Source organism: Myotis lucifugus, unplaced genomic scaffold, assembly GCF_000147115.1.
Source record: "Myotis lucifugus unplaced genomic scaffold, Myoluc2.0 scaffold_95, whole genome shotgun sequence".
NCBI classification, from domain to species: Eukaryota; Metazoa; Chordata; class Mammalia; order Chiroptera; family Vespertilionidae; genus Myotis; species Myotis lucifugus.
Window position 1 is genome coordinate 2,977,665 of NW_005871143.1, and position 14,723 is coordinate 2,992,387.

Sequence of the window (14,723 nt, forward strand, 5' to 3'; positions counted from 1 at the left end):
GTGGGGTGATTTCTTCTTCTGGATCCGGAGCTGAAACACAGCTGAGGCCTAGATGTTATATTTAGTTTGAGTAAAACTTTCTTTCTGTGGTCAATAGACCAGGGCTTTGTTCCCAAGATTATTTGATGTTGACCAAGACCTCACTGTTCAGAGGGTTTAATGATTAAAGAAGTGGACATGCAAAGGAGAGGGATGTGAATGAGTCAGGGTGCTCCTGGCTAGACAAGGCCACTTTGAATCATAAGGAAAGAAAGAAAAAAGGTCAGGTTAACGAAATAAAGTTTCCGAATGGCTACAATCCACTCTTCCCGGGAAGTAGAGTCCTGGGTGCAAAGCATGGCAAACACTCAGAACTCCATTGAATCCTTTATATGCCCTATCTACCTCTCCATCAATCTGTCTATCCTTTCACTTATCTACCTACATACTAGGTATCACCACACGTTAGAGTGTTTCTAAAAACTAGAAAATGAGGAGTACATTCTAGCTGTGGTAACAGAGAACATAGAGCACGTAATTCTAGATTTCATCTCAGGATTAGAATTTAGCTTCTCAAAATAACAATTCTTTATTCTACAGTCTTTCTCAATCATACTACCTCCAAGGCAGTTGTACCTAGAAAGGAATTTATTCTTTTCTGGGTCACATGAGAGCAGCTTACTGAATGACTTAGGAAATAAAACTGCTGTTCATTTATTTTATCAAAAAGAAGCCAAGAAAAACAAAGATGAAGAAGGAGAAGGAGAGAAAGGAAAAGAAAAACAGGAGGAAGAGGAGAAAAATAACATCAGACAGGCTAACTTCCATGGCTGACATTAGGAGGTCCTTGGGAAAGGATGGGCTACAGGAAATGAGGAAGACTGGGCAGTGATTTATTCAACATAATGTTTCCTGAGCTCCAATTTGTATAATGTGTAAAAGAAATAGAAGATACAGCCTTGCCTTCACTGAACTGAAAATACACATGGAAAGGATCTACAACATTAAATAAGATAATATATATTAAGAATATAGCCCAGCTGAAGTGGCTCAGTGATTGAGCATTGACCTATGAACCAGGAGGTCACAATTCAATTCCCAGTCAGGACATATGCCCAGGTTGCAGGCTCCATCCCCAGTAGGGGGCATGCAGAAGGCAGTCAATCAATGATTCTCTCTCATCATTGATGTTTCTATCTCTTTCCCTCTCCCTTCCTCTCTGAAATCAATAAAATATATATTTTTTAAAATGAATATAATATGTGCCAAGACTACTGTATGGTCTCAATAGATGCTAGTTCCCTTTTACCTTAGACAAAGAAGTTGATTACACACTAACTGTCTGTCTATCAGACTTGCCTAACCTTCAGTCCAACTTCCTTCTCCTTTGCCTACCTCTCCTTGATTTTCCAGGTTACCTTGCAGTTAGTGTGGCCACATGAAACAGGAGAAGTCTGCTGGTATTTTTCTCTACCCTTTTGTACTATGTTGAATAGTGTCCCAAAATAATTCATGTCTACTGTAAATGTGACCTTGTTTAGAAATAAGATCTTTGCAGATGTAATTAAGATAAAATGAGATCCTACTGGATTCGGATGGGTCCTTATAAGAAGAGGGAAATTTGGACACAGAAGTGCAGACACAGAGGAGAGAAGGCCATTTGAAGATGGAGGCAAAGATTGGAGTGATGTATCTAATTCAGGAATGCCAAGGATTGTTGGAAAGACCAGAAGCCAAAAGAGGCAAGAAAGGATTCTTCCTTATAAGCTTCAGAGGGAGGATGGCCCTGCCCACACCTGGATTTTGGATTTCTAGCCTCCAGAACTGTGAGAGAACAAATGTATATTGTTTTCAGCTTCCCAGTTTGTGGTACTTTGTTGTGGCAACCCCAGGAAACTCCCTCTTTCTACTTCCTAGAATGAGGATACGTTGCCTTGAGGAATAGCAGACATCTTATGAGGACCTAAGCCATATTCTTAGTAAGGATGGTAGACCAGGAAGACAGTAGAAACCTGCTTCTTTGGGGCAAATTCCCTAGACTCTAGATAAATAAATCGTAGGTGTTTTAATTATTGTCACTCAAGTTTTCTATTAAGGGTGGAACATTTCTGACTAATGCCCTCTGTGAAGAAGAAATGACATGAAAATAACCTGAGTTCATGTCTCAGCCATGTTATTATGCAGATGGGTAGCCCTGGGCAAGTCATAAAAAACTTCTTAAGTATCATTTTATTCCTCTGTAAAACAGAAACAATAATATCTTTAAATGAGATAGTTTATGAGAAAGCCAAGGGTCATCAATAAGAAAGAGGAAGCTAATACAAATTACTGAGACTAGAATACCAAGGGACCTAGATCCTGTGTTGAATATCAATACACATGCAATAGAAAGACTGTTTTCCCTACCTCTGTCTTTGCTGGGACAACCACACAATCTTTCCCCACCTCTTTTTTTTCCCCCAGTAAGGAGCTCTTAACAGCCCTGGTAAAGGTACTTTATAAAATGTAAAGAATCATACCAGCATTGGGGGTTAATTACAAATTAAATAGCTTCACCACACAAATTATACAAGAAATGTTACTGGGCCAACCTGGCGTGGCTCAGTGCTTGAGCATCGATCTATTTGATTCTTGATCAGGGCATGTGCCCGGGTTGCAGGCTCCATCCCCAGTGAGGGTTGTCCAGACAGTGGCCAATCAGTTCTCTCTCATCATTGATGTTTCTCTCTCTCTTTCCCTCTCCCTTCCTCTCAGAAATGGTTCTGGGATAAAGGGCTCCACATGCTCTTGTCCATCCAAAGAGAGCAGAGGTGGTTTTTTCCAGTTCTTTCTGGGATAGTCCCATCCCATCACCTTCCTAACCCTTGCCCTTCTTGCCCAGAGTATGTCCTTCCCATCCCAGAGCCCTTCCTTTGGTTGTGAGCAAATACAAGACATGAGTTAATAGCCTGTGGCGTCAACACTTCCCTTAGAACCAACAGCAGAAAAGATAAGGATGGAAACTTGTTCCAAAAGCCCACGGGCCCTGATGTAATTAAACGGCAAACTTCAGGGGAGGCCACAGAAGCACACACAGCTCCATGGAAGTGTGAAGTAGTTGCTGAACTTTCTCAGAAGGGAATGTTCAACAGACTTCCTCTTTATCCACTTCCCACTTGGTAGAAAGGGCTTTTCATGAGGAAACTCAGTTTTTATGAAGGGTTGCACCTTCCCAATGTTCACTGCATCAAGACACAGGCCCATGCTTGTCCTGGGGTCCCAGCTGCATTCGTGTCTTGTTCTCAGAATTCAATTCAAATCTCCTGTTTGCCAATTCAAGTCTAAAAACAGGCAGGCCCTGGTCTGTCTTTTGCCCTCCCTTCCACCCTTCCACACCCTCTCACCACTGTGGAGCTAAGTGAATACAGTTTTCCAAATATAGTTCTGCAGCTAGTGTGTTAGGCCTTCTAATGAGTGATGGTAATTGCTCCTGCTATTTTCCAAAATGAAAATCAACCTCTGAAGAGCAGCTGGTCTGTTGTAATGTTCTGCTCCCTCCGATTACAGCCTCCATTCCTACAAGTCAGTCAAAGCCTAGCCTTGACTGCTTCATCTGTGAGCAGGGCCTGTGGGACGCGCTGGAGGAATGTGCTGATGGCAGGGAAATGGAATAAGCGTGCTATTGTGTGCTTTATTATGTTTAAGGGAATAGGGAGTAGAGAGGGGGAAGACCTGTTTTAACTTTTGATTTCTAAGATATCTGTTATGTGTTGTGCTGATTGATCTATCTGAAAAGATAACCAGGTTTTTAGAGGGCAGAGCAAAGCTGTTTCCACCCTCCTTTTTTTCAAGAATCACTCCAAAACAACAAAGAGAACGTGAAGCAAAAACACAAACCCTGTATTCTTTAAGGACAGGAGACATCTGTAATCTGGAACCACAGTATATGAAGATGAGAAACAGATGGAGGAATGGTAAGGCACTTAGTAGATCTACCGAAAGTCGGACCTAACCGCCTGAGGGTGACATCATAACAAGTCAAGCCGATTCACTCTGCACAGCACAGGAGCCTCCAGGAGTTGAGAGGCTCACGTGTCGCAGTGGGCCAGAGGGAACGTGGCCCTGAAAACAACCCACATAGGAAAAGGGTAATAATACCAGCTACCATTTGTGAAGTGTTTGTTGGTGCCTGGCCCTTTACACACACTCTCTACTGCAATTCTCATAATTAATAGCATTTTATAGATGCAAACACTAAGGCCTAGAGGGATAAAGTAATTTGTCCCAGGTAACAAGAGAAAGATATTAAACCAATGTTTAGCTGCCCCTGAACAACACAGGTTTGAACTGCACGGGTCCACTTATAATTATTTCAGTCAACAATTTGAAATAACTCCCAGACAAATCACATAGCCTAAAAGGGATAATGTAAGCTTACAGTATCGATAAATACAGTACACTACTGTAAATGTATTTTCTCTTTCTTATGATTTGCTTAATAACATTTTATTTTTCTAGCTCATTTTATTGTAAAAATAGAGTATATAATACATATAACATACAAAATATGTGTTAATTGACTGTTATATGTGTTACTGGTAAGGCTTCTGGTCAATAGTAGGCTATTAGTAGTTAAGTTTTGGGGGGAATCAAAAGTTATACGTGGATTTTTGACTGTGCAGGGGTTGGTACCCCTAACCCCTCCACGCCCCCCCCCCCCATAGTTCAAGGGTCAACTGTACTTTTAGTTCAAAGCCTTATCAGTAGCCTCCACTACCTCTCTATGTAAAACCATGAGTACCAGCATTTCCGTGTTGACTATGTGGCCATGTTGTCATATGGTTGGTAGGCATGATAGCAAGTTCTGGGCAGAGCTGCTGCTGTCTAGGATCAGGCTTTACTGTTTTGTTTAAGGTGCTTGTTGTTTTGAAAATTCCTATGGAAACAAAAGTGTTACCACTTCCCCACTGGCCATCCTCAACAGGATCTAGTCTGGAGGAGCCTCCTGCTGGGATGAGAGTGTGCCTAGAAAGTGAGTCTTCAGAGGTCCATAGTAGCTGAGGGTCCATCAAACACACTGGCCTGTGTCCTGAGAGGGAGGGTGGGGCATCAGGCAAACTGCTAATCTCTTCCTACACTTGCCTATTTGCTGCTGCCCCGCTACTATCCTGCACCACCCAGAGCAGGTACATACCTCACTGCTGCTTTCTGCCCCTACAGGTCACCGACAGCACAAAATCTGGGTCATGAAGAAACAAAGCATCCAGTGTCAAAACTGCAAAATAAAGTCTGCAGTGTTTATTCTCTATCTTATTTATGTTTTCTGTTCATGGCTCAAAAATCAGTCATCAGACACTCAATGAGAATCTACTGTGTCCACAGTCACCATGTTGGGTGCCGTGGAAGTGAGAAAGACAGAGGGCATCATGTCTGCTCACAAAAGCCATAAGCAGCCAGAGAGCTGCAGCATCAGTCCCTGCAGAGGGATAGGCAGGTATGAGGTGTGTGCAACTGAGAGCTAGTGAGGAGGTCTCAGTGTTACTGAAATTATCCCATTGCCTGTTTGTAGCTCTGGATCTTCCATTAAATTGTGAATCCTTTCTTTTTTGTCAAAGGCCTTATTTGTGTTATTTCTGAAACCAGCTGCCAAAAACCACAGCAGTATTACTGCAGAGTGAAGTAAGACTTTTCCTACCCAGATCTGAAGCCCCCTCCTCTTGCGCATAGTGTGATTGTTCTCAAGGTCCCCACTTCAATTTCAGCTAAAGAATTAACTGTTTCCTATCTACCTCTCACATTTGCAGTTTCCACCCTGAAATGAAAACCTGTGGGAGAAGATCCGAATCTTTCAGTTGTCGAGTCCCTTGACAGGGAGCTGCCCTTGATTTATACTGTAACCAGGCATTGATTCATCCACACTAGTGTATAGAGAGTCTCAGAATGAGCCCAGGATGGGTCAGCTGGGGTTCAGGCCTGCTGGGACACATCCAGACAACTGAAGTTTATTTGCACAGGGGCTGAGTAGCCTCCTGGGAGAGCATTAAGGGAGAAATAAACCAGGCACAATGACTTTGACTCGGTAAAAAGTCTTAATCATTCTAGGGAGGGGGCAGTTCTCTCAGTAATGTGATCTCTGTCATGTAGATGTGTCTCCTGGTCCAATACCCACTGGCCACTTGTTTGCATCCTATGCGGAGGTGGCAATGAGGATACGTGTAAATAAAAATAAAAAGAGCTGTTTCTTGAAATTCTTAAAATCTTAAAGCCCGACTGACACTGTTCCTAAATAGAAGAAGACATTCTTTCTGTCAAACTGCAAAGCTTTGGTCTGGCAAGTGCTCATGGTGCTGGGGATGCTGCTGCCCAGGCATGACAATGAGCAGTAGCACTAGTTCCAGGAGGCGCTGGCTGTTTACAGTGGAGTAGCCATACCACCCACTGGCTGGGCAGAGCAGTGATGGTGTGGGACCATCAGCCAGCAAGAGACAACATGGCCTGGTGGAGCAGCAGACGTGATGGCCAGCAGCAGGGATTTTGGTGTCCAGGAGGGGAAAACGGAGCCAAATGAAGCAGCAGGGGAAGCACAGTAGTATCTGCACGAATATAAATAAGACCATCTACTGGCCCTCTCTGAGGAGGGGGGTGCAGAGGTGGGGGCTGGGAAGGGGTGGGGGAAGAGGTAGGGTAGGGTGTGGGGAAGAAAGCCTTGGGGGCCGCCATTCTGTGTTAGGCTTGTGACTGGAAGAACTAGGGACGTTTGCTCTCATTCTTAGTCATGGATTTGAAGGCATTTGGGGAAATTTGGATTTCTTCTATCTACTCATACAAACACACATAAATGTACACACTTACATGTATATCCTATCAAAGATGTGCTATGGATGTAAATGCTCATATGTATCAAGGCTCTGCTTGTATATGAATTATAAATAGTTAAAACCAGGTGGGGGTGGGTAACAGTTGTGTGAGGGGGTCTAAATGGGTGAGTATTAGGGTCTTATGCATAGTGTGATTGTTCTCAAGTTATATGCTTTGTGCTGCTACCTACAATTTTTCTTAGGAAAGGTTACCATGCTAAAGAAAAGAAAAAATTTTTTAAATTTTTTTGAAATATTACTTGATATAATCCAACCTTATCATTTTATAAATGAGAAAATGGGAACACAGAGATCTCAAATGACTTGCCTGAGGTTGTGAAGACAACAGTAATGGATTAATGCCTCAAGTCCAATTTTTTTGTTTTATTTTATTTTCCTATTACACCATACAGAGAAAGTATATACACTAGAACAATGAAGTCTGGATATTGTACAGAACTCTGTGTGTTTCTCAGTTTTAAATGGTTAGAGGTTTGAGAACTGGCTTATTAGATCTTTAATTCTTTTAGCTATAAATTTATAGCAAGAAAAATATTAGCTATGGGGACAGTAATGTAAATTAAATTAATACAATTTGGTATCAAATGACCACAGTTAATACAATTTTATATTCAACTTTAAAGTTGAATTTAGAATCTACTAGACATGTTGTACTAATCAGAAATGTAGAACAAAATGAGATCATTGTGTTTCAGAATGGGCTTTGCAAAACAATGGTCCAATTTTTTAAGCACAGAAAGAGAGCAAAAAAGATGACAAGAAAGTTCCAGAAGTTCATGAGTAAATGTTGAGAGAATAGAATTATTCACTGGAGAGAGCAAAAGAGGCTAATCATTTCCAGGGAAATGAAGAATCTCTTAGCTGAGATGAACTACTTTTCTCCCGGACAAGGAAGACAGAATAACTGCAGATCTTTAGAAACACCATGAGAGAGTGAGGTGGTAGAGTCAATAGAATTGAAATGGTGATACATACCTTTGAGGTTCTCTAGGCCTTGCAGAGTTGTAAAGCTCAGAGGTAGTAGATGTTAAATGACCAGTCCAGGAAGGAAATGGTGACTAAATGACTACTGGTCGCTGTTATTATTTCAGGAAATATCAAGTGTCCCCATATGTTGAAAGCTAAAGGTAATTTATCAAGGAGGAATATGGGTAGGGAGGAGGCTGAGGACACCACTTTCCATATGTATGCTAAGATGGTCACTTGGAATACCTGCTCACATTGCACAGCTGGCTCCCTGACCAGATCTGAGTGCTCTTCTGGACTCTGCTCCAGCCACTCCTGCTATCCAATTAGATTCCCAGCTACTGGATGGTCCTGTGACTGAAGTCCATGAAATTAGAAATAAGATAAAACACTTTAAAAAAAAACAAAACAAAAACCCTTTAGGACTTCCAGTCAAAATGTCAGAGCAGGCCTTCCACAATCACATTACAATAAATTTGAATGTAGTTGTGGCTCAGCAGTTGAGCTTTGATGCAGGAACCAAGAGGTCACAGGTCGATTCCCAGTCATGCTCAGGTTGATGGCTAGATTCCTGGTGGGAGGTGTGCAGGAAGCAGCTAATCGATAATGTTCCTCTCTCATCAATATTTCTATCTCTCTATCCCTCTCCCTTATCCTCCCTCTAAAATACCAATAAAAACATATTTTTTAAAAAAGTACAACTAAATTATTAAGAACCACTTGAAGACTAGGTGAACAGAATTTCTGTAACTAAAGATATAAAAGAGAAACCACATTGAGACTAGTAGTAGGGACAGAAAAATAAAATGGGCTGGTCACATGACCACTGTGACAGCTAAGAATTAGGAGGGATATCTCGACTGTGGAGGTTTCCCCTGAGGAGCTAGGGGACACAGCCCCACACCAGACTCTCCAACACAGAGGACCAGAGCCAGGAACAGGAGTCTCCACAACAGCTAGCTGTGGAAATCAGCAGGGACTCAGCCTGGGTGAGATGGAGGGCTCATGAATCCTCTTGAAAGGCCCAAGCATAGACTCATTCACTCACACTTTCCTTAAGCTCCAGAGAAGGAACAGCAGCTCAAAAAGGGACATTGTGGCAGGAAATGAATTGTCTGGCTTTAGGGCAAGTGCTGAAGAAACAGCTCTCTCTGGGACTGAAGTGCTGGCAGGTGTCATTGTTCATTTGTTGAGTCCTCTCTCCATCCATCTGGTAGGTTCCATTGTTCCTTTGCTGAGGCTCCTCCACAGTCTGCAGGTACAGGTAGGTGCCAAATCTGAGTCTCCATTAATCTGGCTAACACTGCTCTTGCCCCAACCAGGTGATATTCTGAGACCCTGCCCCAGTCAAGTCACACACCGAACCTGAGCCCCTTTCAGAGGCTAATCCACACAAGCAGCTGGCCTGGGTCCATACTGTGGACTTTTCTAAAATCTATCAAAGGCACACAAACTTCAAACAAGTAGTGACTGGCCTCAGCATGCCCTGTACATCTTGCCTCAAGCCTGGCAATAGTGGCAGCCAGCCTCAGTTGATAGCATAACCACTCCCAGACACCTCTAAGCTCAGCACAGGCATCTACCAGCTGCAGAAACCTGGTAGATCCTACCAGATGGCTCTGGGCCAGACACAGGTAGTGGCTGACCTTGGCCTGCACTGAGTTACCTCCCAAGAGACCACAGAACCAACACACCTGGTGGCCAGTTTCAGACCACATCAGAGCACCACACAATTAGCACCACAAATGACAAAAAGAAAGGATTGCCTTGCCAGATACCAGAGCCTGGCTAAAGCCAATCCTTCTCTGTAGGGTCTGCTATAGTCATGGCCAGTCCTCACAGCCAGTCAGCCCAAAAGTCAGTCTCACCCATTGATGTGCCAGCAACAATCAAGGTTCAACTATAACAGGAGAGCACACACAACCTACCGAAGGGACACCCCTGAAGCACCCAGCTCATGTGAACAGAAAAACTGTGCCATTGGGCCCCCGAGGACACCTACAACATGAGGCCACTCTGCCAAGACCAGGAAATATAGTAGGTCTACCTAATACATAGAAACAAACAGAAATGAATCCAAAATGGAAAAAAAGAGCATATCACAAATGGAAAAACAGAACAAAACTCCAGAAAAAGAAATAAACAAAATGGAGGTAAATAATGTATCTGACACAGCATTAAAAACAATAGTTATAAGGATGCTCAAGGAACTTAGGGAAATAATAGCTTATTTCAGTGAGAACTTCAACACAGAGATAGGAAATTTTTAAAAAGAGACATGGAAACCATAACAAAGAATCAATTAGAAATGAAGAGTACAATAACTGAAATGAAGTTTACATTACATTAAAGGGAATCAACAACAGACTGGGTGAAGCAGAGGATAGAATCAGCAATTTGGCAGACAAATTAGGATAAAACACCCAATAGGAACAGCAAAAAGAAAAAAGAATACAAAAAATGAGAATAGTTTAATGGACATCTGGGACAATATCAAGCATTACAACCTTCATTTCACAGGGGTACCAGGAGAAGAGCAAGCAACCAAGGGATTGAAAACCTATTTCAAGAAATGGCTGAAAAATTCCCTTACTGGTGAAGAAAAAAGACACACAAGTCCAAGAAGTGTGGAAAGTCTCAAACAATAGGCTCACACCAAGACACATCATAATTAAAATGCTAGTGGTTAAAGACAGAGAGAATCTTAAAAGCAGCAAAAGAAAAGTAGTTAGTTACATACAAGGAGGCTCCCAAAAGATTGTCAGCTCATTTCTCAACTTTTCAGGCTAAAAGGGACTGGAACAAAATATTCAAAGTGATGAAAAGCCAGGACCTACAATCAAGATTACTATACCCAGTAAAGCTATAACTTAGGATCAAAGGAGCAATAAAGAGTTTCCCAGACAAGAAAAACCTGAAGGAGTGCATCATCATCAAACCAGTATTACAAGAAATGTTAAAGGAACTTCCTTAAGAAGAAGAAAAAAAATATGAGTAAAAAAACAAAACAAAGAAAAAATTCTCACTGACAAAAGCAAACACATAATAAAAGAAGTGGATCAACCAACAGTAAAGCTAGTACAAAGATTAAAAGGCAAAAGTAGTAAGATTGTGTGCAATTACCATAGTAAATTAGGGATTCATACACACGCACGAAGTAAAAAATATTATAACGAAAACCTAAACATGGAGGGGGTGAGTCAAAAATGCTTGGGTTTTTACAATGTGTTCAAACTTAAATGACCATCATCTTAAAATAGACTGTTATAAATATGGCTTGGTATAAATGAAGCACATAGTAACCACAAGCCAAAAACCTGCAAGAGATATACAAGAAATAAAGAGAAAGGAATCCAAACACATCACTATAGAGAGTCACCAACATACAAAAGAAGAGAGCAAGAAAAGAAGAAAGGAACAAAAAAGAACTATAAAAACAATCAGGAAATGACTGATAAAATAGCAATAACTTCATACCTATCAATAATGGTATGATAAAGAAGATGTGTTCCATATCTACAATGGAATATTACTCGGCCATAATAAAGAATGAAATCTTACCCTTTGTGACAACATGGATGGACCCAGAGGGTATTATACTAAGTGAAATCAGTCATACAAAGACAAATACTATATGATTTCACATATATGTGGAATCTTAGAAACAAATAAGTGAACAAACAAAATAAAAACAAATTCATAGCCGAAACCGGTTTGTCTCAGTGGATGGAGCGTCAGCCTGCGGACTAGAGGGTCCCAGGTTCAATTCCGGTCGGGGGCATGTGCCTGGGTTGTGGGTACATCCCCAGTGGGAGATGTGCAGGAGGCAGCTGATCGATGTTTCTCTCTCGTCGATGTTTCTGGCTCTCTGTCTCTCTCCCTTCCTCTCTGTGGGAAATCAATAAAATATATTTAAAAAAAACAAATTCATAAATAGAGAACAAACTGATTGTTCTCAGATATGGTGGGGAGGTTGTGGGTTGGGTGAAAAAGGTGAAGAGATTAAAAAGTACAAATTGGCAGTTACAAAACAGTCATGGGGCTGTAAAGTTCAGCATAGGAAATATAGTCAATAATATTGTAATAACTATGTGCAATGTAATTGGGTACTAGACTTAGGCAGATCACTTCATAAGTTATATAAATGTCTAAACACTATGCTGTACAACCTGAAACTAATGTAATATTGAATGTCAAATTTAATTTTTTAAAATTTAAATTTAAAAAATTTTTAAATAAAAATACTTTTGGGTGTCCAATTTATTTCACTTAGTATATAACCATTTCACTTGGCATAATATGTATTCACTGTGGATTGCACCACCTCTACTTCATTTTAGGCAGTGGTCAGGAGGTTGTTGGACTGTGCATCACCTAGGAAGGTCACTTTGGCCATGACAATGTGTATTATGCTAAGTGAAATAAGTCAGACAGAGAAAATAAATACTGTGTGATTTCACATACATGTGAATTTAAAAAACAAATAAAATAAAACCGCAACATACTCATGGATACAGAGAACAAATCAGTGGTTGCCAGAGGGGAAGGGTGGGAGGTTGGGCAGAAAAGGTGAAGGGGAATGAGAGGACAAACTTCCAGTTAAAAAAAAAATGAGTCACAGGGATGCCGTATATAGCACAGGGAATATAGTCAATAATCCTATATAATAAAGAAGTGATATGCAAATTGACCATCACTCCAACACACAAGATGGCCACCCCCATGTGGACACAAGATGGCTGGCAGGGGAGGGCAGTTGGGGGGACCAGCCCTGCAGGGGAGGGCAGTTGGGGGAACCAGGCCTACAGGGGAGGGCAGTTGGGGGAACCAGGCCTACAGGGGAGGGCAGTTGGGGGGAACCAGGCCTGCAGAGGAGGGCAGTTTGGGGGGACCAGGCCAATAGGGAATGTCAGTTGGGGGGAACCAGGCCTGCAGGGGAGGGCAGCTGGGGGCAACCAGGCTGGCAGGGGAGGGCAGTTGTGGGGGACCCAGTCCTGCAGGGGAGGACAGTTAGGGGGGACCCAGGACCGCAAGGGAGGGCAGTTGGGGCAATCGGGTCAGCAGGGGAGCAGTTAGGTGTCGATCAGGCTGTCAGGGGAGTGGTTAGGGGGTGATCAGGCTGGCAAGCAGAAGCAGTTAGGGGCAATCAGGCAGGAAGGCAGGTGAGTGGTTGGGAGCCAGCAGTCCTGGATTGTGAGAGGGATCTCTGACTGCCAGTGGGATCTGGCCTAAACGGGCAGTTGGACATCCCTTGAGGTGTCCCAGATTGGAGAGGGTGCAGGCTGGGCTGAGGGACACACACACACCCCAACCCCATGCACAAATTTCATGCACTGGGCCTCTAGTATCCTAATAACTTTGTATGGTGACAGATGGTTACTAAGCTTTTTGTGGTGAGCACTTCATAGGTATACAAATGTCAAATCACTATGCTATACATCTGAACCTAATATAAGTATGTCAACTATAATTTAAAAATTAAGGGGCTTGGGACAGTGGCAGTCATGGTGCCAACCTGTAAGGATCTGCATCCGCGGCAAACATCCGTGTAACGTGGAGGGCAGCCCAGGTAGCCGGACCTGCACCCAGCAGGGCTACATCTTTTTCTCACAGCAAGAATGTGCGCTTCCTATTGTGTCTGTGATGAGAAAAACAAAGTCCCAATTACTGACAGATGTGGGGGCTACTGTCACCTGCAAGGTCTGGAGCATCCATTCATGCTTTGCCAAAGTACACACCCTCTCTGTGGGATCCACACAACTTAAGAACTCTCTTCGAGGAACTATCCTCAAGGAAGATATCCGAGCTACTGAAAAAGACAAGGTTGAAATTTATAAGGGTTTTCATGTGGGTGAATTGCCTTGGGCAAAGTGACCTCCCTAGGTGAAACACAGTACAACTACCTCCTGACCACTGCTGAAAATGAACAAGGGGTGGTGGTGGCCACCGTGAATCAGGTGTCCAGATGGATCCCATCAGCTGGTGTGAGATGCAGTGCCCTAAGACCCACACAAAAGAATTCCGGAAAGTGGCCCTTGTACAACCTGGATTCTTGTCGACCTAAGAAGCAACATTTTACCCCAGGGAGATGGGTACACTGTTTCCAAGAGCACAGGTATGAAAGGAACAGTAAGATGCTATTGTCTTTATTCAAACACCTGGGATCAGACTGCAACCAGCTCTAGAAAAAGTCTGCGGGAAACTTACGCTACTCTGTAGATGCAACAATTTTCTTATGAACCTTTCAGTGGAATGAAATCTTGGGTGATAAATTTCTCCTCTGGAGGCTCCATAAAAAAACAAAACAAACAAAAAAAACACGGTATAATGTTGAAAATAGCCTATTCCTTCTGATAGTCTTATAAATACATAATTTTTGCTGCGATAAAGAAAAACATTTTTATGAAAGAATTTCATGGTGAAAATTAATTAATAAAAAGACTTTGGATGCATATAATGTCTTAATCTCTTAATATGTTTCAATTAACATCTGAAACATGATAATTAATGCCACCCACTGTGTCACCTTTTTGTCTTATTAGAGGAGGAATTTGAGGCTGGTGGCAGTGGGGAAGTGATATAGGAAGTGGAAACTCCTGTGATGGGGTTGTGATAAGATACATACTCACATGCAAAGTGACAGATGGTACTAACAGGAATTCCTAGCCTAATCCTTAGTACTTGGGCAGTGTCCCTGACAGGAGAACACCGGAGAACAGGGCACGATCCACTGTCTGCTTGTCCATTTTCCAAGTTCCTTTTCCTCTGAGTCCAGGTGTCATGTTGATATAGCCTTGCAGCCCCAGGTCCCAGTGGTAGTAAATATTTGTAAAGAGAAAAAAAAATCAGAAATACAGTTATATTTCACTTTAATTTTAATGGACTCAGAAGATGTATTAAAATTCTATAAAATAAAAGGGT

At 42.2% G+C, this 14,723-nt stretch overlaps 1 pseudogene; it reads left to right on the top strand.

The window, feature by feature from the left end:
• Window positions 1-5,345: 5,345 nt before the first annotated feature.
• Window positions 5,346-13,866, top strand: LOC102421383 (annotated as a pseudogene).
• Window positions 13,867-14,723: the final 857 nt, after the last annotated feature.